At 39.5% G+C, this 26,681-nt stretch overlaps 1 long non-coding RNA gene across 1 annotated transcript in view; it reads right to left on the bottom strand.

The window, feature by feature from the left end:
* Positions 1 to 312: 312 nt before the first annotated feature.
* LOC148969407 (uncharacterized) overlaps positions 313 to 26,681 on the bottom strand; it is a 71,370-nt gene continuing 45,001 nt past the window's right edge. The window contains exons 3-6 of the long non-coding RNA XR_016149666.1: positions 2,910 to 3,000; positions 2,647 to 2,717; positions 528 to 603; positions 313 to 431 (exon numbers count right to left, since the gene is read on the bottom strand). This is a non-coding gene — a long non-coding RNA (uncharacterized LOC148969407). The remainder of the gene's footprint in view (positions 432 to 527; positions 604 to 2,646; positions 2,718 to 2,909; positions 3,001 to 26,681) is intronic.

Genomic DNA, 26,681 nt, shown 5'->3' on the forward strand with positions numbered 1-26,681 from the left:
AGGTAAAATGACACAAAACTTCCCCGCTGACACATTGGCGGCATCCTCAGATACCTCATCCCCCTAGTAATGGAAACGTAGATAAATGAATACATAAGCATTTGGATGAAAGTCAAGGAAGTTAAAGATCATCAATACCAGAAGGGGAGCTGCATTATTCATGAAAGTACAAAGACAAATACCTACTGCTTTAGGCAGTAAACAAAACAATAAATAAATAAATAAACACAATGTGGATCAGTAAAATCATCCTCATGGCGGTGGTTGGCATCATCTGTTTGTTCTGATAAAGCAGCATTTAGACACAAGACTCTGGTGATAAAGTTATTTATTTATTTATTTTTTTTTTCATGAAATGTTCTCTGCTGAATGAATCATTTAAAGCTGCATGAACTTCTTCAGACCTTTGACGTGAAATCATTCGTCTTCAGCTATAGGGTTAGAAAAACTTTTCTCTATTTAGTCAATGTGTGTTGGGTTTCATTCAATAATTGAAGCTTGAGCTAAGCTCTTTTCAGAAAGCTCACCTGTTGAGCAGCCTCAAAGAAAATTTGACATCCCATCGGGATCTGCGGAGCGGGAAGGGTACCTCACATATCACTCCTACAAAGGAGAGGCACAAACGCCACGTGGGCCGATTTAAAGATCACAAGCACCCTCAGGTTTCCCTATAGCATACGTGACAATGCTGGTGGGTATATATCCTACAGGTTGAACATCCCCCACAGCTCCCAGTAGGACTCACCAACAATAACATCTGTTGCACTGTAGGGCTTAAAACACAGCATCTCCCAAAAGAAAAAAAAAAAGAAAAAGAAAAAGAAAAAAAAGAAAGAAAGATGACAACGACATCTAATAGAGGCAGGTAATGATTCCTGTTGGCTACAGACAACCTCCTTAAAGCATTTCAGATTTTTAACTGATAAAAAGAGAATGTAGAACTTGTCATTCAGACAAATACAATCAGAGTTATATTAAAGGGGTCATGAACTGTTTTTTTGGGGGGGGGGGGGTTTAAATTTTTTTATATTGTTGTCTGAGGTCAACTTATGCCTTTGCTTGGTTTTTACATTAAAAAACCCCATCAAAATGAATAAGTAATCGGCTATTTTCTACCCTGTTTTTGAGCTTAACTAGTCTCCCAAGTAAACACCCACTGCTGTGAGTAGATAACAGTTTTGCATATTATAATGACTTTCACTCTCGACGCGGTTTGTCATCACGAGGTAGGCCTATGTTATTTAGCTATGCGTGTAATGCGCGAATCGGTGGGCAGGGCTAAACCAGCCATGTTGAAGTAGGCGTGGTCTTCTGCGGGGGTGGTGTTTTATCCCCTTTGACGTCATAGTTCCCCACTTTAAAAAAAACGAGTCGTTTGCTGAGCCTGGTGTCAATAAAAGCTTTTATTGGACTAATAAGGACGTTTTCAGTTTTGAAACTTACAGGATATTCTTCTAATATGATGACCTCTTAGATTTCAAAAGCTCAAGGAAAATTTGATTTCTCAGTTCAATACTGAGAAAAAAAGTGATGCATTCGTGTAAGAAAAAAAAAACAAGGATGAATAAACCATGGCCTAATATTAACTTTTTGGATGAACTATCCCTTTAAGACGCAAAATTTGTCAGAAATTGTCCTTGATGTGATGTGATTTCACATGAGATGAAAAAAACGAGAGGGACGCTTATGAAAATCGGCGAGGTTTGTAAACTGTTTAAATGAGCGTGTCTGCAGATAGTTCAGTAGGTTTGTGTTAATTTATCCTCTGGAATTTTTGAATCCGGGTGGGGCAATCAAAGGCTATTGTGAGTCACCCGAACTCATCTCACCTTGCTGTTTTGTCATAGAGCCCAAGGGATGAAGCGATTCCAATTTAGATTAGTTTTGACCCCTGAGTCTCACATTATTCAGCTTATCTCCATATAATCACATTTCATGCATTGTTAGGAGAACACAGATGTTCACGTTTTTCAGCTTTGGTCAAAGTTACGGTCGATCAGTTCTGACCGATACACTATTTGTTCAGAAAATATTGATGCAGTTATTAGTTATTATTAAATAATATTAATTATTATAAACAATTATGTTATTAAAAAATAGTATTATACATATTTAAAAAATAATAATAATTATTATAAAATGACTTGCTGTTTAACCGTATTAATTATAAATAATATAATTATAAATAAATAAAAAAATCAAATACATTTCAAATATTAGAATTAATAACAACACAAATAAATAATAAAAAAGAACTTAGTTAATATTGTAATTATATACTAATATATTTTGAATATTTATTATAATATAAATACTTAAAAAATATATATAATTTGAATAAAAGAACAAATAAACAAAATCAATAAATATATCAAAATTGCCCAACTTTATCCATGTTATTATGTTCTCTAAGGCTAATGTTGTTTCTTCTATAAAGGTAAATAAAGCAATTTTTGTTGTTGTTGCCCCGTTTATTGTCCGACAGGTAACACAACATTTCGCCAGAAAGTACTCGTCTGACTGTAGCACAAATTATGTGGGGCAAGTTAGTGGTTTGAGCAGTAGTAATAGTGATGCTTTCCTCAGTAACCAGCAATAACAAATGTTTTTCTTGAGGCTACAATACCATCATTGAACAACACATACCATTAACACGCTGTTGAACCTCCTAAAGCAAGAACTCTTCCCTGGGCAGCAGGTGTCCTTCTGTGATAGCGCTGCAGGGACACAAACACATATAAATAGATTTTTAAGAAATATCTAAGCTTGTTAGATTGAATTGTCAGTATTTCATTCTCGCTCTTTCAAAACAAATCTGACATATTTGTGTTGTACCATGCGCTCAGACACGAGGTGCCGTGACAATCTACAGTACATTCAAAAATCATTTTCTCAAAAATGGAAGTCACCTTCACAACCAGCAGGCTGTAATGTGCTCGTTTAAGGACTATCCAATCACAGACTTTAACTGTTAACAGCCTGCTGTCCTCATTGTCCTGCCTGAATCAAGACAAAGGGAAAAAGAATTTTACATTGGCATATACACAAATCTGAAATTCATAAACTTTCTTTGAAATTATAAGATGTATTTATGCCAAGTGGACAATTATTTCCACTGTAAATAGAAGTCACGATGAGACCTAGAAAAATATTTCACTTAATCGTATGTTTCCTGCTGAAAAGAACAACATTGTTTTTCATGTCCTGTGTTGTCACATTTCTCTCCTGACAAAAATGTCCTTTAGTCAATAATTCATCATGTCACTTTTTTCATTATTTTGACTCCATTTCACTCTGACTGAAATGACATATAATTTTAGTCCTTTGAGTTGTTGACATGATGAAAAATGGCAATCAAGAAACCCAACATCAGTAATGTGCAGGGTTTACAAGATTTAAAGTGATATACAAGACCCAACAGACATACACTATTTATATAAATATTATTGGATAAATATTATATATTTTCTTTTTCTAACCCTTGACTCGTGTTTGTCCTTCAATGCAAATCAATGGGATTTTCTGCCAGTCTATCTTTTTTCAGGTAAAATATTTCCGAGTTTGATCCCGTCTGACCCAGAATTGAACATTTATACTGGTTCCATGTTTATGTAGTTTCAAATGTCTTGATTTTAAAGCTGAAATATGAACAGGAGTACTTCAGCCGATTAATTGATAAACGCTGGCCTTGTAGATACAACCCACATCATTTGAATAAAAATAAATCCTGATCAAATAACACACTACACTCAATACAGTCCCTTCCATTATTGTAATTACTTTAGATGTCACAGTAAGCCAGAAAAGCGAGGCACTTGTTAATGAATGAGGTGTTTAGAAAATACAAGCACTCTACTTTCATATTAGCACTCCATTTTGTCCCATCTCATTTTTTCAGTGTCCTCAACTGAACTGGGTTAAAGCCATGAGAAAGAGGACTGATTTGCTGGAGCAGTTATCTGTGTTCAAGCTAAATACATTAGGCAGATTAATTCTGTGCAAGGGGAAGCTCTCTTTTCCCCCAAAGCCATTTCCAAACCTCATGGCTGGAGAATTATTTTTTTTTTTTGTAATAGTTTATTGTTGATGCACAAACTTTTCATTACGCCCACAGACGCATTAGCGACCGGGCCGCCGGCGAGCTGTCTCTGCAAAACCCAGAATCGAAATGCAGCAGCATTACTGCAGTCATAAGTCATTTGATCACAGCTCTTATAGCAGTGTTAATAAGGAAGTGAAGATAATCATGGCGATGGCGCACTTGAGATGGAAGCTACTCCAAATGCCTGAAAGGCCGAGGATATTTTCTTGCTCTCTCAATCTGTTCAATTAGCGTTACTGACGTCGCCCCAAACCACTGGACACACAGGCGGTGATTAGAGAGTGGCGGGCTGTAATTAGTCATCACCAGTGTCTGTGAGATAAGAAAAAGAAACAAATTTGGAGAGCCTTTGTCAAGCTTATTGGGATTCTGTTATGCCAAAATACAAATTAACTTTACTCCTAGAAGGAACTTTTGAAATTACTTTTGGTTTCAAAACATTGTAGAGATTAATTGATTTAGGTCAGCATTGCTAAAAAATTCCCCGCCTTGGACAAAACGGTTTTGGGACCCCACTACCACAGGCTCATTGAGTAGGCTAGACGAGCATACCTTAAGGCTGTATTCCGTAATGCAGGGCCCTGGACAACGTTTCTGGTTGTCGCACACCCTTGAGAGCTAAATGACTTCAAATAACCAGCCCGCAAACAAATAGCACATCCGTGTCTTTCTGTTTATGTTTTAGTTTCCAAATAAATGCAATGTATTTATTTTATTGAATTCAATTTTAAACAAAAAACGCATAAAATAATTAGTTTGGAAGGTAAAATATGCACACACAGATACACACACATACACACACATTTCTGAATTACAATTTCTGGAGAGAAAAAAAAAAAAAATCAAGTAAAGCACCTGGAGTAGCTTTGCAGCAAACCATACATGTGTTGATTATAATGGAAGCAATTGGTTCCTGGTTGGTTTTTCCAGCAAAAAAAAGCCTTCATTTCTTGGGTGCATGGAAACGTACGGAAAGGTTTCAGATTGGGTGCCAAGACCTATCAATGAACATCAATGTTCTAATCACCACCAAGTCCAGGAAAGCGATCCTGACTTGAGGGACAGTCAATTAAAGCCAGGGCTTTTAAATGTGACACTAACGCTTGCTGTCTTATCCAAAGTCAACCTCTGCAAATGAGGGTGTTGATTCCCGAGGACGGGTTTCTCGCAGCCTCCCACAGCCAAGCAGTTTCATTTAGCGCGTGGCATAACGATTAATCATCTGCTCGAGTTCCCACCCGCCTTTCCCAGGATCATCGTACATTTCCCTTACTCTGCCATCTTAAGTATCTCTTGATTCGGTTTCATTTGGATTATTAATGAGACGCCCTTTAACTGTCATGCTCCACTGTTCTGCCGAGACACCAGTATACCTGTTCTCATGGCATTCTTCCTCTTTTCTCAGCCTCTGCATTATGCTGCTATCACTGCGCTCTTCTCCCACACTTCTGCTGACACTCTGGGCATCGAGTCTTAATTCATCTTCAGGGAATCCAGAAACAGCCATAAGCCAAACATTATTTTCAGCACATAATAGCAAGTCAGATGCATACATGAACAGCAGTACAACTTGTTCCGTACTGATAATGCCTCTGCAAATAGAACTGGCATGTCAAAGTACCTATGCATAAAATGCAGTATAATATAGACTTTTTTTCCTTCAGAAAATATATCTTGAATTAAGGTAAACATACGAAAAAACGAAATAGGGTAAGATTAATTTAAAATTCAAGATTTATTCTCACAAAACTAGTATTTTTTAATGAGTTCACATTGTTATTTGCTGAAATTAATTGAATCAGAGATTAATCCATGAACCAGTTTGATTTTGAATTGATAATTCAAAGTGATTTTGTGAACTGGATCTAGTTTAAATATACAGAAAAGATCATCCACAAACAAAACAAAACAAAACCAAAAAAAAAAAAAAAAAAAAAAAACGTTTGCAAAATTGTCGCCATCTCTGTGCGAAATCTGCAATTGCAGTTACTTAACGCGAGTTGTACTTCGACAGACCCAGCGCGGATGAGCACAATGGGCCCTATTTTAACAATCTGAAACACAAGTATCAAGCATGAAGCGCAAGTAACTTTGTGGGCGGGTCTCGGCGTTGTAGTTATTTTACAAGTGGGATAAATGACTCTTGCGCCCGACACAAGTTTAAAAGGGGTTGGTCTGAAATGGCTTCATTATTCATAGCTGTGGTTTGGGCGTAACGTGAAATAAACCAATCAAAACGTCATCCAACCTACCCGTTAAAACCAGGTGCGCATGTTGCATGGCAGATTGTTAAGCCCATTTCACACAGCGAGTTGATCCCGGGAAATTGCCGGCAAATTTCCAGAACGCCTTCTGTGTGAACGCAAACGTGACCTGGGATTGATTCTGGGATTGATCCCGGGTTGGGGACCTAGTAGCATTGCCGGAATTAGTCCCGGAAAGCCAGGACCAATGCCGTAAAGGGTGTGTCATAGTGATGACGCTCGTGCAATCGCGCGACTATGTTGCTCTAGACGAAAGTTTGTGTTCGTCATCAACAAAAAAAAAGGACGAACAAATACCTGCAAACTGGAGCGAAGCAGAGACCAGGAGCTCCTCACTATCCGTACTGAAGCTGAGATCGTTCACCAGCGCGTGTACGGTATGCGCGTTTACATGTTTTCGACGCGTCCGTTATACGTCTCATCCTGACGTCATGTGTCTTCCCGGGATTTTTACGGGTTGTGTGTGAACGCACTCACAGATCCCCGCAAATCACTGGCAGTGTGAATGAACCGAAATCAAACAATTCAGGGACAAATGCTGGGTCAAAAGGGGTTGTGAAAGGGGGTTTATTCTCACACCCGAGGACACCGACGTTCTTGTCAGGGCATTGAAAGACAGAGAAGTGACGTTGTATGGGCATGGGAGATTTTTTTCCGGGTTCGTGATGGACAAACTAATTTGTCAGATGTCCTTATATACATATTGGGCAAACAGGTCTGATCTGTCATTACTACAATTAGCCTGAAAAATTTGCGTAAATGTATAAGCTAGATTTAGGCCTACATTTTTTACATCTTCATGGATACCACACTGATTTACCTCATGTTTTAATATTTTTCCTTGTTATAATGTATGATTTACAAAAATAAAAACTGTGTGCATCTGTGCTGATGAGAAAATCAAAGTGTATGTGCAATCGCTACATTATGGCTAAGCATGCGCACTTAAAATAGCATTATGTACAACACGCAACGCGCCTGTAACTGACTTTAGACTCGTTTTTTTTTTTTTTTTCTGGTCAGTGGCGGAATTGTTCTGGAACTGCCAAATAGCACGAGGGATTGTTTGTCTTCTCTCCAACCCTTGCTGCAAGAAGGAAAGCACAGATCCTATCGAACAACTTCGGGGGTCCTCCTGGCGAGAAGAACACCACTTGACGAACAGGTTCCACTTCAGGGCGTAGACACGTCACGCCCATGCTGAAGTAATGGTGTTAAGTACCTCTGGGGGTAAGTCACCTAGAACTTTCACTTCCCGTCCAGGGACCAGACATGGAGTTTCCAGAGGTCTGGACGTGGGTGCCACAGGGTGCCCCGTCTCTGAGTCAGAGGATCCTTCCGCAGAGGAAAGGGGCCAGGGAGGGACTGTCACAAAGAGCATGAGTTCTGGAAACCAAGTCCAGGTGGGCCAGTAGGGAGCCACCAGAAGGACCAGCACAGTGTCTGCGCAAGTAGGCTAACTGGGGAAAACGCATATTTGCGAAGGCCCCGGGGCCAACTGTGTGCTAGTGCGTCCGTGCAGAGTGTTCCCCTCGGTCAGGGAGTAAAACATCTGGCATTGGGAGGTTTCTGAGGAAGTAAACAAGTCTACCTGAGCCTCCCCGAACTCTCTCCAGATCAGCTGAACCACCTGGGGGTGGAGTCGCCACTCTCCCGGAAGCACAACTCGAGATAGCTTGTCGGCCACAGGGTTGAGCACACCGGGGACATGGCTCGAAGCGACCTCAGATGCTTCTGACTCCAGAGGAGGAGATGGCAGGCAAGGACTCGGCCGTGAAGCCAGTGCTGAAGCTGTCTCATATGAAGCAAGCCGAGCGTATAACTGATCTCGAAAGTGTGCTAGTACGAGCCAGTCATCGAGATAGTTGAGGATGCTAACGCCCTGTTCTCTCATGGAAACAAGGGCCCCCTCCGTGACTTTCGTGAAGACACGGGGGGACAGGGACAGCCCGAAGGGTAGGACATTGTACTGATATGCTCGACCCTCGAATGCAAAGCGCATAAACAGCCTGTTTTGAGGAAGAATCAAGACATGAAAGTACGTGTCCTTCAGGTTGATCGCAGCAAACCAATCTCGGGGACGGATGCATTCGAAAATGCGTTTCTGCATGAGTATTTTGAATGGTAGCTTGTGGAGGCTCCGATTCAAAACTCGCAGGTCCAAGATTGGTCGTAACCCACCACCTTTCTTGGGTACAATGAATTAGGGACTGTAGTGCCCTGACCTCATATCGGCTGGAAGGACCGGCTCTATTGCGTCCTTCGCCAGTTACTGCAATCTCCGCACGCAAGACATGGGAATCGGCTGCTCTCACTGTAGTGGAGTGGATGATTCGAAACTATATAAATAAAACTTTACTGACCACAAACTAGTGCACATGAGAAGCAAAGTTACATATAATTTTATAGTAGACATACTTCTATTAAAACAGTTTTGAATGCATATATGGGATAGGCTTGAAAAGAGAAGATGTCCAGAACAAATGCATGTTATAGATGCAAAAAAGAAAAAAAAAAGAACAGAAGAAATAAAGGGATGATGCTAACAAATCCTTTGTCAAGCAGTACAACATCCATAAAAATGGAAACAGAGAGATCCAAAAAATGAGTTGTGGAGGGTTTGGCGGTGTGATAACATCTGCTCTACAGGGCATCTTGGCAGCTATGCATTTAGTGACACGGTACCTGGAAAATCTCTCTCCTCGTATATACTCTTCATCTCTGTCCAAACAAGTAAGGCAGGAGGACCTACACCTGGTTTCTCTCACCCGGTTAGAAAAAAAAAACTGACTAAGGAGTAGAGTGTGCACAAAAGTGCTTGATTTACAATATGTCAGGCGTGTCGACCCTCTCCATGCATCAAAAGGCCTGAGCCATGGAGGGGGTATCAGGATGTGGCATCAACAATGTCTTCCCATTTCCCACAAATCTACAGCACCAGCTATATGATCTATCCTTCCTATCGCTCCAAGGGGAATGGCTCTGGGTGAAATATTGCTTTGTGTCAATGCTGGGGAGGGTGGGGGGCTTATTATGCTGTGGAATATAGATAATGCAGCAGTGCATTAGGGAAGAGGAAAAAAATCAAAACGGCACATAAACACAGAGCACAGCAAAATCAGAAAATGCCCCATTAGGTAGAGGGGGAGAGAGAGAGAGAGAGAGGGGGGGGGGGGTGGGGACTGTATATTTCATGATTCTTGATTTTTGTATTGTAAAAGGTCAATAATGTATCCAGAATAAAGGCGATGGAAAATCTGTAAAACACATGCAAAAATTATCATGTTTTCTCAATTCATGTGAATCATTTTTTGAGGAGTCGCACCATATGGCATTTTACATCCGGGATTTCAATCTGAAATGATCTCATATTTTATATAATTGTCTGAGGTTTTTTTTTTTTCTGCATGTTGCTGTGCTTTTTTTTTTTTTGAGTTGGTGTAACAAACCATAATTTTTAATAAGCAGTACAACCGTTTTTTTTCCCCTTTAAATTAATAATAAAAGAGGGTTCCTCTATTACCTCTAGAAAAACCAAGGGTAATTTCCATAGCAACAACCCTTGATTGCTCACAAGACAATCCTGTAGCAAATTTGTGTCTGTTTAATAAAGGTTTATGTTGTATCTCTGGAGGCGGCACAGGAACAAACAAGCATATTTTGTAGCATTATTGTCTACTCTGTGTTGTCTATGGCAGATAGTGAATAATATCACCGCATGCACACTAATAAGATTTCTCCTGTGCTGCTGAGTCGTCTCTGTTCAGCGAGACTGACGGCTGCAGGGGAGAGATAGGGCAGCATGTCTCCATTGTGGGCCTTCATTGGGATTAAACCTTCATTTGAGTTTATTCCTCTTTTCCTAATGCACTTTTTCTTGTGAACACCTTCTCTGGATGTATACTTCAGTGTGATTGGAAAGCAGTAAGCAGATAAAATCCCACCATTCATCAAAATTCCATAATTGAATGCAAGTATGTTTTCTGGTGTGTGCCACAGTTACAGTGCCCTTAGGTCGTATAGGTGGTTGCTAGTACGATGCTTATGGTTACTGTGTGTTTAAGTGTTTTGAGAGGTTTAGCACATTGATATGTGGTTGCTTGGGTGTTCAGAACAGTTGAAAGGCGCCAGTTATGGCGCTAGGATAGATCTACGTGGTTGCTAGTGTATTCAGTTGGTTTCTAGGCCAGATGTAGGTAGATGCTAGTGTGTTCTAGTTGTTAGTCTCGATCTAGGTGGTTGCTAGTGTGTTCTTCTGATGGGTTCTAGATCAGTTCTAGGTGGTTCCTAGTGTGACCTGGTGCTAGGTCAGTTCTCAGCGGTTACTAGGGTGTTCTGATGGTTGCTAGGTCCATTCTTGATGGTCATTGGGGTGTTCAAGACAGTTTCTAGATCAATTCTAGGGTGCTAGAGTGTTCTAATAGGTCAGGTCTATGTGGTTCTTAGGGTGCTTGGGACCGTTTCTAGGGCTGCTTTGGGCTACTAAGGTGTTCTGATGGTTGCTAGGCCAGATTTAGGTGGTTGGTGTGTTCTGATGGTTGCTTGGCCAGATAACTGTAGTTGCTATGTCAGTTCTAAGTGGTTGTTATAGTGTTCAAGACAGTTTCTAGGCCAGTTTCATGTAGTTGCTATGGTGTTCTGATTGTTGCTAGGTCAGATCCAAGTAGTTGGTAGGGTGTTCTGGTGGTTCCTAGGCCAGATCTAGGTGGTTGCTAGTAAGTTCTTATGGTTGCAAGGCCCGATCTAGAAAGTTGCAGGGTGTTCTGATTGTTTCAAGGTTAAATATTAGTAGTTGCTAGAGTATTCTGATGGTTGCAAGGCCAGACCTAGGTGGTTGCTAGTGTGTTCTGATGGTTGCAAAATCAGTTCTAGGTGGTTGCTAGTGTGTTCTGATGGTTGCAAGATCAGTTCTAGGTGGTTGCTAGGCCAAATATCAGTGGATGCAATGTCAAATTTAGGTAGTTGCTATGGTTTTCTGGTGGTTGCATACATTACATTTTAAAAGGTCGTTTCTAGGTGGTTGCTTGGGTGTTTTGGATGTGGTTGTAGCTGCAGTGTGAGAGCTTTAGAAGATCCAAGTTTTGAAACAATAAATGGGGAAGACGGTGAAAATAGTTAACTTAAAAGGATTAAGAATTTTTTATAATCCTAATATTTTACTCTATAGTGGTTCTTTAATTGCATCATCATCCACCTTAATAATTGAATGTTGACAGTATAGCAACAAATTGACTTGTTCAAGGAATGTATTTACAAAGTATTTACATACGGATGCTCTATAAAGAAAGAGTTATCATGCTATTATGATGTCCAAATAATATAAAATAATACTTTTATTTTGCAAGGATGCATTAAGCTGATAAAAATGACAATATAAGACATTTATAATATTACAGAAGATTTCTATTTGAAGTTCTTTTAATTATTCATCAATGAATCCTGGAAAAAAAACACAAGTTTCTACAAAAATGTCAACATTGATGATAATAAGGAATGTTTTTACAGTTGATTATTTTCTCATCCAGATTTTTTTTCCACAGCCCTGTGGAAAAAAAAAACCCTTATCGGAGAACAGCATTTGGAATGTCTCTTGGAACTCTTTGTGTCTCCAGACAGCATGGATCTGGTACAGGTGCAATGTTTCTTTAAGCAGTTGACACTATTTGATGACCTTTCGAGTTAATCACCGTAACAATTGAACACATATAACAATGGCAGCTTGAGGGTAAAAGGTCAGCTCTATCTGTTGTCCTCAATGTGTTTGTTTAGCACTCCCCTGTCTGTCTTCAAATGACTGGAGAGGAGAAGGAACCTGCTCTGATCTCGGCCAATTAAGGCTTGTTTATTTTTCTCCTTCGCCTAATAAACGTCACTGCTATTTAATGGGCTGGTAGTATAATTAAAATTCAAATCTCTGGGCGAGGCAGAACTTCCACACGAGATGGCGCGGTATATCACACCATGCACGTCCACACATACCAAGGTCATTGGAATCATGCAGTAAAACATGAATTAAGAGCTTCGACGCTGTTGTATCAGTAGATGTTGAAGAGGTATATTTATAGACTTACATTCAATTGCTTTTTTAACGCATAAACAACAGTGGATGAATCCAACGGCAAACATTGTGAGCAGGCAGGAAATAATTGAAAGCAGACTCTTTTTGCGCAGCACAGTGTAAACAAACAAACACTCTTGTTCAAGGTTTTCAGATGCTAATGTTGTAGCCTAAGTTTTGTTTGCGATTTGTTATACTTCACTGCAGTTACAACACATTTACATGAAATTGCTTGAGAATCCCAAGCCACAAATTTGTGTCACGAAACTGATAATTCAGAGACACGTCAGTTAAGATCTAAATGCAGCTTTAAAGGTCCCGTTCTTCGCAATTCTTTAGTTAGTGTGTTATGTTGCTGTTAGAGCATAAATAATATCTGTACAATTATAAAGCTCAAAGTTCAATGGCTAGCGAAATATTTTAATTAACAGAAGCCACCTTTCAAAGCCTACAGCGAACGTCTGGTTACTTCCTTTTTTAATGGCATAATTAGAACAGTTTTTTTTGATTAATCTCGGCAAACAGGAATACACAAAAAAGAAGGCGTTTAGCCAGAGAGAACAGTCTCTGGCTCGGCAGACTGGACGTGAACAGTCTCTGGGTTGGCAGACTGGATGTGAATAGTCTCTGGCTCGGCAGACTGGACGTGAACAGTTTTTGGCTGGGCAGACTGGACGTGAACAGTCTCTGGGTTGGCAGACTGGATGTGAATAGTCTCTGGCTCGGCAGACTGGACGTGAACAGTTTTTGGCTGGGCAGACTGGACGTGAACAGTCTCTGGGTTGGCAGACTGGATGTGAATAGTCTCTGGCTCGGCAGACTGGACGTGAACAGTTTTTGGCTGGGCAGACTGGACGTGAACAGTCTCTGGCTCGGCAGGACTGACGTGAAGTGCAGGATTGACAGGACCGATGAGAAGACACTAAAGCTCGGCAGGGCTGACGTGAAGCGCAGGCTCGAAAGGACTCATGTGAAACTGAGCAGGCATGACGTGAAGATCAGGCTGGTCAGGGCTGACTTGGATATACTCAGGAATGGTGGCCACCAGAGTTGTAGAACTCGAGACTCGGACTCGTCTCGGACTCAGTCTCGAGACCATATTTTAATGGTGTTGGTCTTGTCATGGACTCGTGTCCATTTGGACTCGGAATTGACTCGTACTCGAACATTTTTTTTTTTTTAGGACTCTGAATTATTCCCGAATCCACTCGAGTTCAATTAAAAATATTTTTCATGATTATTAATGTATGTTAATAAAATATTTCTTTAAATTGATTGACACGCCCAGTGATTGGTGATTTTCTAGTGCGCAACTGCGCATGACAAATTGTAATAAAATTACTTTTAACACCACCTACTATGTGGCCTTTTTACCCTAAACTGATCATATTTTTTAAAGTCTAAGTAAATTCAGTAAAAAAAAAAAAAAAGATTTCTCTAAGTAAATAAAAGTAAATTAGGTAATCAACCCTCACTGGTCTCGGTCTCGACTCGGACTCGACCGTCTCTGGTCTCGGACTCGACTCGGACTCGACTCTCTATGGACTCGGACTCGACTCTCTCTGGTCTCGGTGTCGACTCGGACTCGTGTGAGGTGGTCTCGACTACAACACTGGTGGCCACCTCGGGACATGGCTCTGGAACGGTAGTCTTGACGGGACAAGACCCTGGAATGGCGATCTTCTTGGCCCTTTCGTGCTGACATCAGCGGTTGCTGTGCCATGGTGGACATCAGTCCAGGACGCCCAAAGACCGGCCCGATGACAAGCTTGATGGCTGGCATGACATGAAGATCAGGCTGAGGGGATACTGCGTGTGTGTGCGTGTGTGTGTGTGTGTGTGTGTGTTTATGTATTTTACAACAAGTTCTCATTTAATAACTTAAGTGAAGTGCTTTAGTTATCATAAAATAAAAATACTTGCAGCAGTTATTGATCTTAGGTCATTTCAACATACAAAAATTTTTTTTTTTTAAACATTAACATTAGCTAATGCAACTACCATGAAGAATGAACAATTGTATATTTATTAACTTTCCCTGAAACATAAGTAAAAAATGCTGTAAAAATGTATGGTGCAGAAAAAAAAATTCTCTCTAGTAAACTTTTCAAATAATTTCATGGAGGAAGGAATGGCATGATAATACATTGAATTAAACATTTCGAAGTAGAAAAACAATTTAGTCTTATTTACACATCCACAGTATAGCATTAACAAATGAGACATTATCATAAAGGGTGTCCTATGTAAAAAAAAGGAGCAATATAATGATAGAAAAATCTGATTTGTGCATCTTTCATAGTATTACACCACATAATGTTCTATCCAATTGAATTTGTGGTGTTTCATGTCAGTCCCAGCGTGTTTTAAAGATGCTTGAGGGATTAAAGCACATGTTCACCACAGTCCAACTGTTAGCACTTCTCTGACTAAATGATAAAATGGTTAGGTAATTTCAGATGGCAACTGACTGGCAAATTCCTTAAAGCTGCACTTGGCTCTGCGGGAGCCTCTGCAATTTCCATTATCTCCACAGACAATATATTTAGAACTTACTTGCAACAAAACAACTAGGGTTACTAAATTTAACTTTATAGGGTACTTTGTTAGAATTATATATTAGTCGTCACTGCTGCTGGCCTTAAAAAACACCTTTTAATGGTTTATATATGTTTATGTCTTTAAGCGGGTTTAGAGAATTATACAGTCGGCTAGGATGCCAGTAGTTCTGAGTGTAAAGAACACACCATAAGTGAATAACTGCGCATCTCCTAATGCACCCCGCTGTGCCTTGCCAGCACAGACTCTCAATCCGGTTCATCACTATCGAACTGACTACTGTCACCACGGCAACAGGAAGTGGAATAATTTGCTTTACATCCATAAAGAACATCTCTAATAGTTAAATCTCAAGCAGACAAAGAATGAAGAAATTGGCAAATGTTGATCAAACAAAACTAAATGCTCGTTTGACTACAATCCTATATCATATTAATTTTGTTACAGAATTAACAATACAATACAATTATTTTGGCTGAACATTCAATGAACAATACGAACTACAAGTACTATTAATACAGTATAGTACAGGGTCACTCCACCCATTTTCATTAAGCTTTCCATTGTTAGAAACCCAGTTATACTATTGAATGGTTGTGCAACACACTCTCATTTTCCCCTGAGACGAAAGAAATCTGCTATTTACCTTTTTCACTTGCTCCTACAATGACGCAAAAATCTTCATTTTACGTCATTGAAGGAGGTAGTGTAAGAGAGGGGGATTTCTGTAAAGACTACAAACATTAGATTTCACCCTTTCAAACCCGCCCATAGGGGGTTGGGCCTAATGCGCTAACAGACCAATCACAGATCATTGCCAGTGCGTCTCATTTCACCGCCAAAAACGTTTTGAAAATATAGACGAATGTACTGAATAAGCAGACGGAAGCATTATGGATTGGGATTACACATAGTGTCAGCCATCTTTTTTGGAAGGTAAGCTAGCTGGCTCTTGTTCTGTGGAGAAAGCTGAGTAGTAACTAGGGGTTACCATCCTCTTTTTGCCGGACATGTCTGTCCGTCAATGTCCGGGATTCAGCTTTTGCTTTCTGCGGTCGCCATTCATTGTTTACATGCACAGCTTTTGTTTCAATCTAACTGAATTCATTCTGATTGGTGAATCTGAATGTAGTGATTACATGAACGCTAAACAAGTGATCGTTGATGTGCGTTTTAACATTGCCAAGAAAATACCCGCTCCTCCGTGAGAGATACTGTACGAGAGCGATAACTTACGTTTCACAGCTGTTACTCATCGGTACTAACGCCACCGGCCTTGAGTCGTTCTCCACACGGCCCTCACTCGTCCTGCTCGCCACAGTAAACATGATGAATAACGACTGTAGAACACAAAAGCCGAATCCATTTTGGCCGATCTCGAAACACATTTTCGGTCAGACTCATCACGTAGAATCACTAGTAGCCTAGACTTGTTGTTTACCTACTGCGGTAGGCGTGGCCTTCTAGTGCATTCTGGGAGTTGTTGTCTTTCATAAACATAAGCCAAATATACATTTTCTGTCTTTCCTCAGTCTAGAAAGCTCCAAATTCAAAAATAATTTCACATTTCTTCTACATAAATTACCAATTTTAAATACACATTCATCTTTCCAGAAGTGGCCCTTTAGTAAGATGAGCTAACCGAACAAGCTGTTGTACTGCCTCTAGTGTTCATTTCTGTTGGGAACTGCAGTGAATTGGATGCATTTGTACATATTTTGCATTTTTCAAATGTTGCCAAAGGTACGTTTTTCCAATGAGCCTGTGTTGCTGCATTTTCAGCACTGAAAATGTAAGTGGAAATATGCCTAAGGAGCTATTCCCGGGCTGAGATTAAGTAAGCAATCCAAACTGCATGTGCCACACCACTTTCATCTGTCTTCACAAATGGTATCAAGCCCTCTCTCTATAAAGGCAAACACTGAGGCGAAGCTAAAAACCCAGTGTGAGAAGGGGAAGGGCTCTTTGTCACTTCAGCTAATTGAGTAATTGGCCTAAAACAGACCGCCGTTCATTAGGCTTCCCTCCCCCCTGCTTCCATCATTTCTCCCCTCACCTACCCTACGTGATGCAGAGCCTCTCCGTCCATCATCCATCTCTGTTTGACCATTTCTTAGTTTAAGGCCAACTAATGAATGTCTGAGGGCTCGCTGAGGACACAGCAGGACTCCTCCAGGCTGAAGACTCCCAATCAATTACAGCTCTATCTAGGACAATGTGCCATCCAGATACAGAGAGCTCTTGGAGAGTCATACACTAAAAGACGCAGCCGCCGAGAACAGCACCGAGATATGAGATACAAGCACACATACAAATAGATAACAAGTGATGCACCGGACTCGCCTCCCAAATCGGAATGAACTGGATTCGCAGACGGCTATTTGTGAAGCTGAAGGGCAGTGGGTGATAAGTGTTTATCTTTGCACAGCGTGTGCAGACCTAGAGGATATAGGACTCTATGGAGAATGACAATTAGGGGAAAACATCGGTGAGTAATCAGTGTGTCCCTCGCGTTGACCAGCTCACTTACCGCCCATTAATGCAGCACTGAAGAGCTGAGGGCGAATTTGGCCGCTTGCCCTGCTCTCTTGTTGTTGTTTCCCCCCGCCTTTTTTTTTTTTTTTAGCTATTCCACATGGAGGATGTGAAGGCATGACTCTGCTGCATTTTTGTTTCACTCAAATGAAACTATAGCTCCATCAAATAGAAATTCTCCAGGAGGCAGTTTGATGGACAAAACAAAGCTAACTTCAATATTCAAAAACAACATACAAGTAGTTTATTGTAATTTTAATAACTTGACTTTTTTTTCCCCAAGTGCATATCGAAGATGTAAACAGTTACATAACATTCACAAGCCAGACTCAAAATGAACATTATGTTTTATTAACAAAGTTCGGCGGGAGCACGTTCAAGTGATCTACCCATTTAGTACGAGTGGAGGCCTAGATATAAACACTGATCTTCATTCATCGACAGTCTTTTCTGCATCCCCCCGCCACACCTACTCCTTACTCTCGACTACTATGGCTAGTTTCTATCCCAGCCAGGGATATGGAGCAGTTCTTTGGCCTTCCGGCCACATTCCGAGCTCGGAGCCATCCCCTAGGACAGCACAACAAATAGCTGGGTGGATAGCTTACATGTTGTTGTCGGTTTACATGACAAAAATGAGATAAAAAAAAAATTACAAATTACAAGACTTACTAATTACTGGATTACAAGATTTTAGTTTTCAACGTAATCCATTACATTAGCTACACATTTAAAGTAATATAACCTGACTACTTTTTAATTACTATTAGATTACTTTTGACCTAACTAGTTTATCACATTGATGTGAAAAAGTAACTGTAGTCTGAAGTATTTTAAAACGTTATTTCATCTAATAGCAACACGTACTTTTTGGAATCTGATTACATTACCCAGATTACATGTAATCAGTTACCACCCATCAATATGAACACTTGAATGTATTCAGTGTAGATTGTTCATAAAATAAGTAAATTGTTGTATTAAATTAAATGCAACTGTTTAGACCACAACGTTTTTACCGGAACTAAATTTTCATGAATGTGGCCCAGTGTGTGGGAACATGAAAAGCAGCATGAAAAAGCCATTCTTGAATATAACACGCAGCAAGTGATGACAATTCTCCAACAGTTTTCATTAACTTACAATGACAATTAACAACATTTATAATTTAAAGTCTCATCGCCTGAAAAAGTTTACAAAAGACTAATTACTGTTCAAGCCTTTCAGATGTTCATTAAGCACATCAGGACATCGAGACTGACACCGATAGTCTTGCATGTCACCACATAGCTAGCTTATTCAACACACATGGTGGATATTGTCACAATGAATGATCCTACATCTGGCAGTCTGTTCTATTGAATAAACTCTCACAGAATAAACTTCAACATTCGAGACTTTCACGGATATGCATATTTTTTTTCACAGTCTCAGGGTGCTGTTAAAAGCCCATGAGGTCGGTGTAAATCTGATTGGAGCGGACAGTTTCACACACATGAGTGAGCTACTGATAGCCCTTAAGTGAAGGGTTTGTAGAGTATTTAATGAGAGCGATCCTGGGTATCTGTCTGTTTTAATTAGAGAGGAAAAGGTCAGCAAAGTTCGTGGAACAGAACATGGAGGGAACCAAGTGTGTCTCTTTTTTAATTTATGCACACCGCAGCGTTGCTTGCCCTTCAGCCACTAATGTGACAAGAGGTAAACTATCCACAGTCCAAAATGTGTAAACCTACAAGGGTTTATGTGTAACTCTGATTAGCATTGTTAACTAAAATTATTATGAAGAAAACTATAGCGTACTTTAGTAGACTAAACTGAAAACCTAAATTGAATTACTGGGAAATTACAAAATCCTCCAATTGTGAATGATCTTATTTAGTAATTTATTTCCTGGTACACCCCAGTCCGATTTCATGCGAAAACAGAAGCATTTTATAAGGTGGTGATTTCGTATGAGTTCAAAGGAATCTTACGAAAACATATGAAGTTTCACCCTTAACCTCATCCCTAAACATAACATCACTGGGGTGTAAACAGATCGTACGAATTCATACAATTACCCACCAAATCGTCAAAACATAAAATAGTTACAAACTGTCACATGCCTATGCCAGAGTGATGGTAGTTGCAATTTACTTTACAGTAATGAAATATTCATAGATTTTCTCATTGACAGACAACGCATTCTCACCCCAAGGCGTCACCTTTGACCATGCTTCAATATTTGACGTTTTAGGCGCCCTTTAGGCACTTACATGACGCGATCCTACGGCGTCATCTAACTGACGCCAAAGAAAAGCGTCTGTTAGAGGACGCGGTTAGGTTTAGGTGTGGGGTGGGGGTAGGGTACACGCGATCCTAGGGCGTCATCTTACTGACGCTAAAGGGCGCCTAAAGCGTCAGATATTGAAGCATGTCCAAATGCTTCCCAAGGCGTCAGTTAAGTGACGCCTTGGGGGTGAGAATGGGCTGTGACAGAAAGTACTGAAAAAAAATAATACAAGAATAAACTGTTACAATAATAAAATATTGATGCACAAAAACTAACTAAAAGTCAACTGAAAGTGAAGACTACAATACAAAACTTGGTGAAAAAGCTGTGAAATCTTGTGAAAAAATACTGAACAGATCAGTAAATATCGTCTACTTGAAAACGCAAGGTTAATTGCCACGCTCAGCAGAAGGCCACCCTATGACATTGTGATGGAGCTTACAATAGCCTGTTTCTCTAATTAAACTGAACGAATGCAGAAAGGCGGAGACAATATGTCCCTCACCTTGCAATTAATAAAGAAGGAATGATTGCTCTGTCAAAGGGAAAGGAAAAAAAATAGATAAGGGAATCCATTATTTACATCCCTATTTCATCCACCAAATACCTTGGACTGACTCTGTCATTAATTTGAAGTTTACCCACAGTCATTTAGGGTCTTTAGAACTAGGGTGTGATTTTCCACGAAGACAAGTAGACATTCATTCAGGATGTAACGCTATGTGTTTTTCTAGTAGTATTTCTTCGTAAGTACTGTGTTTCTTAATTTGGTCTTTTTGTGTCATCATTTACTCATCCTCATTTCATTGCAACCCCTGTATATGTTCTGTATGCGACACATAAAAAATGTTTAGCAGAATGTGTAAGCTTCTGTTTTCCATATAGTACACTACTGAGATGAATGTGAATGCTAACTGTTAACAAGTGATTTTATGAACTTATACTTACATGTCAACATGGCCACATCTCTTAACATGTCCAGACATGCTTCAACTCCTTTGTGCATGAATAACTCCATCATTAGCTAATAAGTGACACCACAGCCTAATCCAACAAGCACTTTGCCTCAGAGATAAACTTTCCTGTCATGTCCTGTTAGCGACCGCCCCTGGAATGACCATTAATACCTGCTGGATCCCAGGCTGTGAGGGCTAGACAATCTGACTTGACATCTATCAACATCAGAGCACCGTGCCACGGACCATCTGTCATGCTACAAAAAGATCCGCAAAATCAGACCTAATCTTAATAACGTCCTCTGGGCTGTGAGTGTGGTCCTCTACTACACAACGTCCCAGAGGAAAAAAAAAAAAAAAAAGATGACCCATTAGCCCTGTGTAAATAACTCCAATGGTTAAAGACCGGTTCGAGGGAGCTTTTCATCATTCGGTAATGCTATGAATATAGCTGGTATGATGGCTTAGGGTGAACATGGTTATTTTATGAGCTTTGCAATCATTGACTTCCCCTGTAGCCTCTGTTTACTGCCCCAAAGGAAGATAACGAATCTCCATAAAGAGGCCAATAAAGATCCCACTCCTGTGGCCAAAGTGGCGGTGATATGTTGTTAGAACGGCTGTTGTTAGCACGTTTATTGTTTCTCAAGGAAATACTGAGCCACAAGCAGTCAATATCCTCTCATGCAGTGCAGCCCTGAACAATTGTCAGCTTTCCGTTCAGAACATCTGCACTTTCCATTCATTCGTTCAAGCGTGTAAGTCCTAGATTTTCAGTAACTTGTGTTGCAGAAAAAATCATTTAAATAAATGTTATTTATCTCATTATAAATGTTCTAAAAAAATATTATAAGTTATTAATTAATTTTACTGCTACTACTATTACTAATATTTTTGTGAGCCTGACAATTTATTATTGTTATTATTATTATTATTATTAGTAGTAGTAGTAGTATTGAAAAGTATTTTTAAGAACTAGAAATAAATCTGCATTGAACATGAACATTTTAGTTGATAGACCTAACAATTCTCAATCTTTATAATTGAAGTCCGATAGACAATATATTGTCCGATAAATTTAAATCCAAATTTTTATAATAATTTTGACAACCTGATTACAAAAACAAGTCTCACCATTAAAAGCCACATCCCAAGCACACAATTATAACTGTTCTCATTATAATTTTATGTAGCCTGTTTGTGTCACATGTATGTTCAATTTAGTTCAGTTTATGCTTTGCTTGAATTAGTTCTCGTTAAAAAAAACCAAAAAAAAAACTGGCAGTAATATAAACGTTTTTTGGAGAAAAAAAAAATGCTAGTTTGCTTGTTTGTGAATGCATTTGTCACACATCAAGAGTTTTCATTGGGAACGCAGATCAAAAGGAACTGCTCATGGTTGTATGGGTCTACATCCTCCTTTCATCTCAGCACTGTGTAGTGCTCAAACTGCCTGCTAGTGATGATACCCCTCTTCACAGACATGTCATTTTCCTCACTCGTCTTGCTCAAGGTCAGAGGAATGGATTATTTATTGATCCAGAAAGATGCCACACCATCCCATGTGTCTGAAGGATCAGTGTTTCAATTACACGCTCACACCCTTTGCACATGGTTTATGTGCGGTGTCCTCAGACATACAGCAGATGCATGTCAAATCTTACAGGTTTCTGATCTTAATCTAAACAGCTCATGCAACAGTGGAGTGGTGGTAGCATTGCAGATGAGAATCTGGGATGACAACCTTTGTTGTCCCTGCCTTGCTTCTAACAGTTTAACCACCAAGCCGTTTCATTGCTGGCTGACAACATGCCATGTTCAAACAGGAAGAAAAGCATCAAACGAGAACTAGCCAGCATAAGCCAGCTTGAACCTAATTGTTTTGATTCCCGAAGATAGCCATGATCCCTGAAGAAGGACTTCTGTAGGTAGTCTGTAGTAGGTTTTCTGCTTCTGACCTCAGACAACTTGGAATTCTCCAAGTATTCTCCATATATGGGACATTGCTTAGGTCCAGGGGTGTCAATTCCTGCTCATGAAGAGCGACTATACCTTTATTTTATTTCCAATCCTAATGGAACACACTTGGTCCTGTTAATCAAGGTCAATCTCCTTGACTTTACAAGTCCGATGTCCAACCTCGAGCCCCATTCCACTGGATATTTACAAATAGGATTTGGGGGGATTCCAAGTTCTGGAGTGAATGGAATTTTCAGCAGGGTGGTGGGCTAGAAAAAAAATAAAGAAGATAAAAACAATATCCTAGAAGGTGCTCTGCAGCACCTGAAGCTGTGAGGAGAGAATATCATTTCACTTGATGGCTGACAGCTCCTGGAGTTTTGGCAGTTGTTTGACTGCAATGTATCAGTGGGTCGCCCTTGGTCAAAAGCAACATTGACTGAACGATTAATTCTCATAGTATGTGTCCTTGCTTTCCCAGCCTTACTCACAGGTGAGATGAATAAGGGTGCAGTTCGTTTTTAATGAGGAACTCTGATGCTAAGAGTCCTCTCACAATCTCATTAACCTGTCTGGGAAAAGAGGACACTGAATGAGGGCCATTAATTCTCCAATCTTTCATTTCAAGCATGTTGCTTGGCGAAATTTTTATAATCAGCAACTGTAATGTGATCTGGATGCATGTAATTACTTTTCTTCATGACAGAAGACCAGCTGCAGCCAACAAGTTACACTTGATATACCCCTTTCAAAATGGTCTGGAAATTATTAATTGTTACATTAAAGAGTTTTCCCTTTTTTAGTCATAATCTGAGAACATTTCCTTTCAGCACAATTCAAAAAGTCGATTATAGCATAGTGGGTTCAGGTCTAGGCTTCTGTTCCAAAGACTCTAAGTTAAGTCCACGAAGAGTTGCCAAGCTCCTTTGTTTATTGATGGAGGAGTGTAAGCCAAGGTTGCTTTGGATGAAAAAAAAATCTTTAAAATGATGGATCTAATCAAAATGAATCTGTAAAATGATGGTTAACTAAAAAAGGTCTGTCAGAAGAATGAAAACCAACAATATAGTGGTGGTAGCAGTCACACCACCAAGGATTTGGGCTTACTTCATATTGAAAGTGGTGTCACAATTGGTTAACCAACTGGCATCACTAATGTCAAACCACAATTCACACAAGCTCTTAAAAAAACACAAAAAACAAAAAACTACAGTCACTTAAAGAGATAGTTCTGATCGCACAACGCTGATCATGTGTGTGATGCGTGTGACGTACAACCTAGAAGCTTTGCGCAGTTTCACTATGTGAAATGTCGAGGTCCACAGAGAAGAAAATGAATAGTTGAATAAAGTTGTTATTTTTGTTTGTTTTATTGCGCAAAAAAAAGTTTATTTTAATGGCTTTTTTCTTCATTATATCATCAGAATGTTTTTTATCACCCTGACATTTTTTTTTTAACTTTATGGTAACAAAACACAATATATCAAAATTAATTTTATCACATACATTTAAATGTTCGTCACAGAAGAGGTGTATTCACGACACTGTATGTATTAAGTGCATGTTAATGTATTTTGGAATAAATAAATATAAAGGACCAAAAATAAAATGCGTACTATTTTTCACATGTGTGGCCATAAAGTGGTTGCTTTCCATGTAATTATTGCAAAAGGCACTTTTGCGGACTGTTGAGGGAATCAGGGACTTAAAACACATACACCTGAGACACAAGGTTGCTTAATGATGACACCCACACCCAGGTTATACACCTGATGCCTTGCCACCAAGCCCTGTCTAAGCATCCCATCTCATGACTAATACATAACTTCCTGTGTAGTACATGGTGGTTCAGAGTTTTTGAAAAATCAGCAACTTGCTAAGGGCAATTAAATGGAAAGGGAACAAAACTCCCATGTGCTTGAGAGAGGTTACTGGTTCGCCTAAAAAAAAAAAAAAAAAAAAAACACTTACGCAGGACAATATCTGTACAAATGCGCCACCCAAATAAGCAACAGAGGAGCTGAGGAGCGGATTGAATTAATTCAAGGCCGCAGAAGTGTGTGCTGTTTCCAAAAAGGTCAGCACCGCTGTGGTGCACGTGATGAAAGCGGACTGCTACGAAAGCACACCGATATTTTGAGTCATGACTCTCATTTTCACCTGGACATGCAGCCAATTTGGGCAAATTTCCTGAAATGACCCCAACGAATCTCTGCCCTCCTTCAGCCTGATCTTTTCTTACTGGGTTTCTCTGTTTTATAGCCTATAAACCTCAACCTTTCGTTACGCATTCGGTGCACAATGGACTGTATGACATAAATTATTCAGAATGGCTTGCTGTATGCTGTCAGCAAATCCCAAACTGACGTGCTGTTAAGCGATTTCAGGCTGAGCTGGGTCTATTTCAAGGTGTGCAATTCACCACAGAGTGAATATCCCTCCCTAAAGATGGATGCAAACAAATGCATAAATGATTTTCAAATGAACACAAACAAAGACGTCAGTGTTGGAGGAACACTGTCATTTCACTCAGAGCTTTTTTTTTTTTTTTACATTACTTTAACTCAATGTAATTTAAGCAATTACATTTTTTTGTTATGCACAATTTAAGATTCAATGTACGTGATTTGATTTTTAGGAGTCAGTTTAATATCATTTAAGTTGAAATGTCTATGTATGTCAAATCAAAGTCAATTGGTGAACCCCTGCAGACCCTCATTACTCATCCCTAAAATCAGAAGGTGAAGGTTAAAGATGAGTGAATAATACTGATTTAGAAGCACCTAACCCCAATTGTAAGCCTAAACTTGACATAACATAAACTTGTCCCTCAAATCTGATTGGTTGATGTTTTTCAATGTTTTTTTTTTTTATTAACAAAGATGTGTAATGTTGCTTTAGGTAAAATCACGTTCTGAGTGTGTTCAGGTCAATAAGTTTCTTAAAATAACACAATTTGACCTTTGCAAGGTTAGTAAAAGCTGGGGATGGAGGAGGTTTCTGAAAGTGTGCTGCAGACTGCTAACAGCAAAATAATGCCAAGTATTTGAATGTTGAGGAAGCAAGCTCATTTGCTGTAGAGCAACCAATCAGCTAACCAATTGATTTATTAGCCTGTGCCATCGTTTCATGACTTGTTGGTTACATCACCTAACATTTTTAGAATGATTAAGTCAAAACTTTTGTTGAATACGGTATAAAAGTTCAAAATCATATGAAACCAACATAAATACCAAAATTGGTTTTATTTTGATTGTCATCTTTAAATATACTGTTATTTAAGGACCTTAAAGGTCAAAGGACCTTAAAGTCAGTAGAATGTCTGTTGGGACCATCAATATATATATATATTTTTTTTACTTAAAATTTACCCCAAAATTTTAATTTTAAGAACTTGGCACGTTTTAAACTAGATTATCATGAACACTTTTTCACTGATCCTCCCTTGTTCCCTTTGTGTGAGATCTAAGTAAACCATTTTGTATTCAAATATACAGTACAAGAACATTTGACAAGATATCATTGAAAAACATAGCAGAGCTCCGGGAACCAGTAACTTATGTAGAATCATGCCTAAGGTCAATCTCATATACGAAGCTGCTGTTCTAAAGGGCAGAACAAACCCCCTCAGTGCAGCAAGAGCACCTGCTCTCCCTGGCAATGACCTCTCTTTTAACCAGCACACTAACAGCTGCTTCAGTCTTACCCTTTATAGACTACATAACCTCCAGCTATTCTAACTATCGGACATTGTGATGGATGACATCTTACATGCAAAACTAGAGCACCAACTTGCACCTCCACAATTCATGAAAAACGCAGTTCTGACAAAGCAGGCAAATGAGAGATAATACACTTTTCCAGAGGACGCAAACAAACAAATGTTTTCACCTATTTCATAACTCATTTAAAGTGGTTTTAATTTTTTCTGCAGTATGTGTTTGTTTAACTAGGGAGATAATATTGGTTCATTCAG

Source organism: Pimephales promelas, chromosome 23 (genome assembly GCF_988280905.1).
Source record: "Pimephales promelas chromosome 23, fPimPro1.hap1.1, whole genome shotgun sequence".
NCBI lineage: Eukaryota > Metazoa > Chordata > Actinopteri > Cypriniformes > Leuciscidae > Pimephales > Pimephales promelas.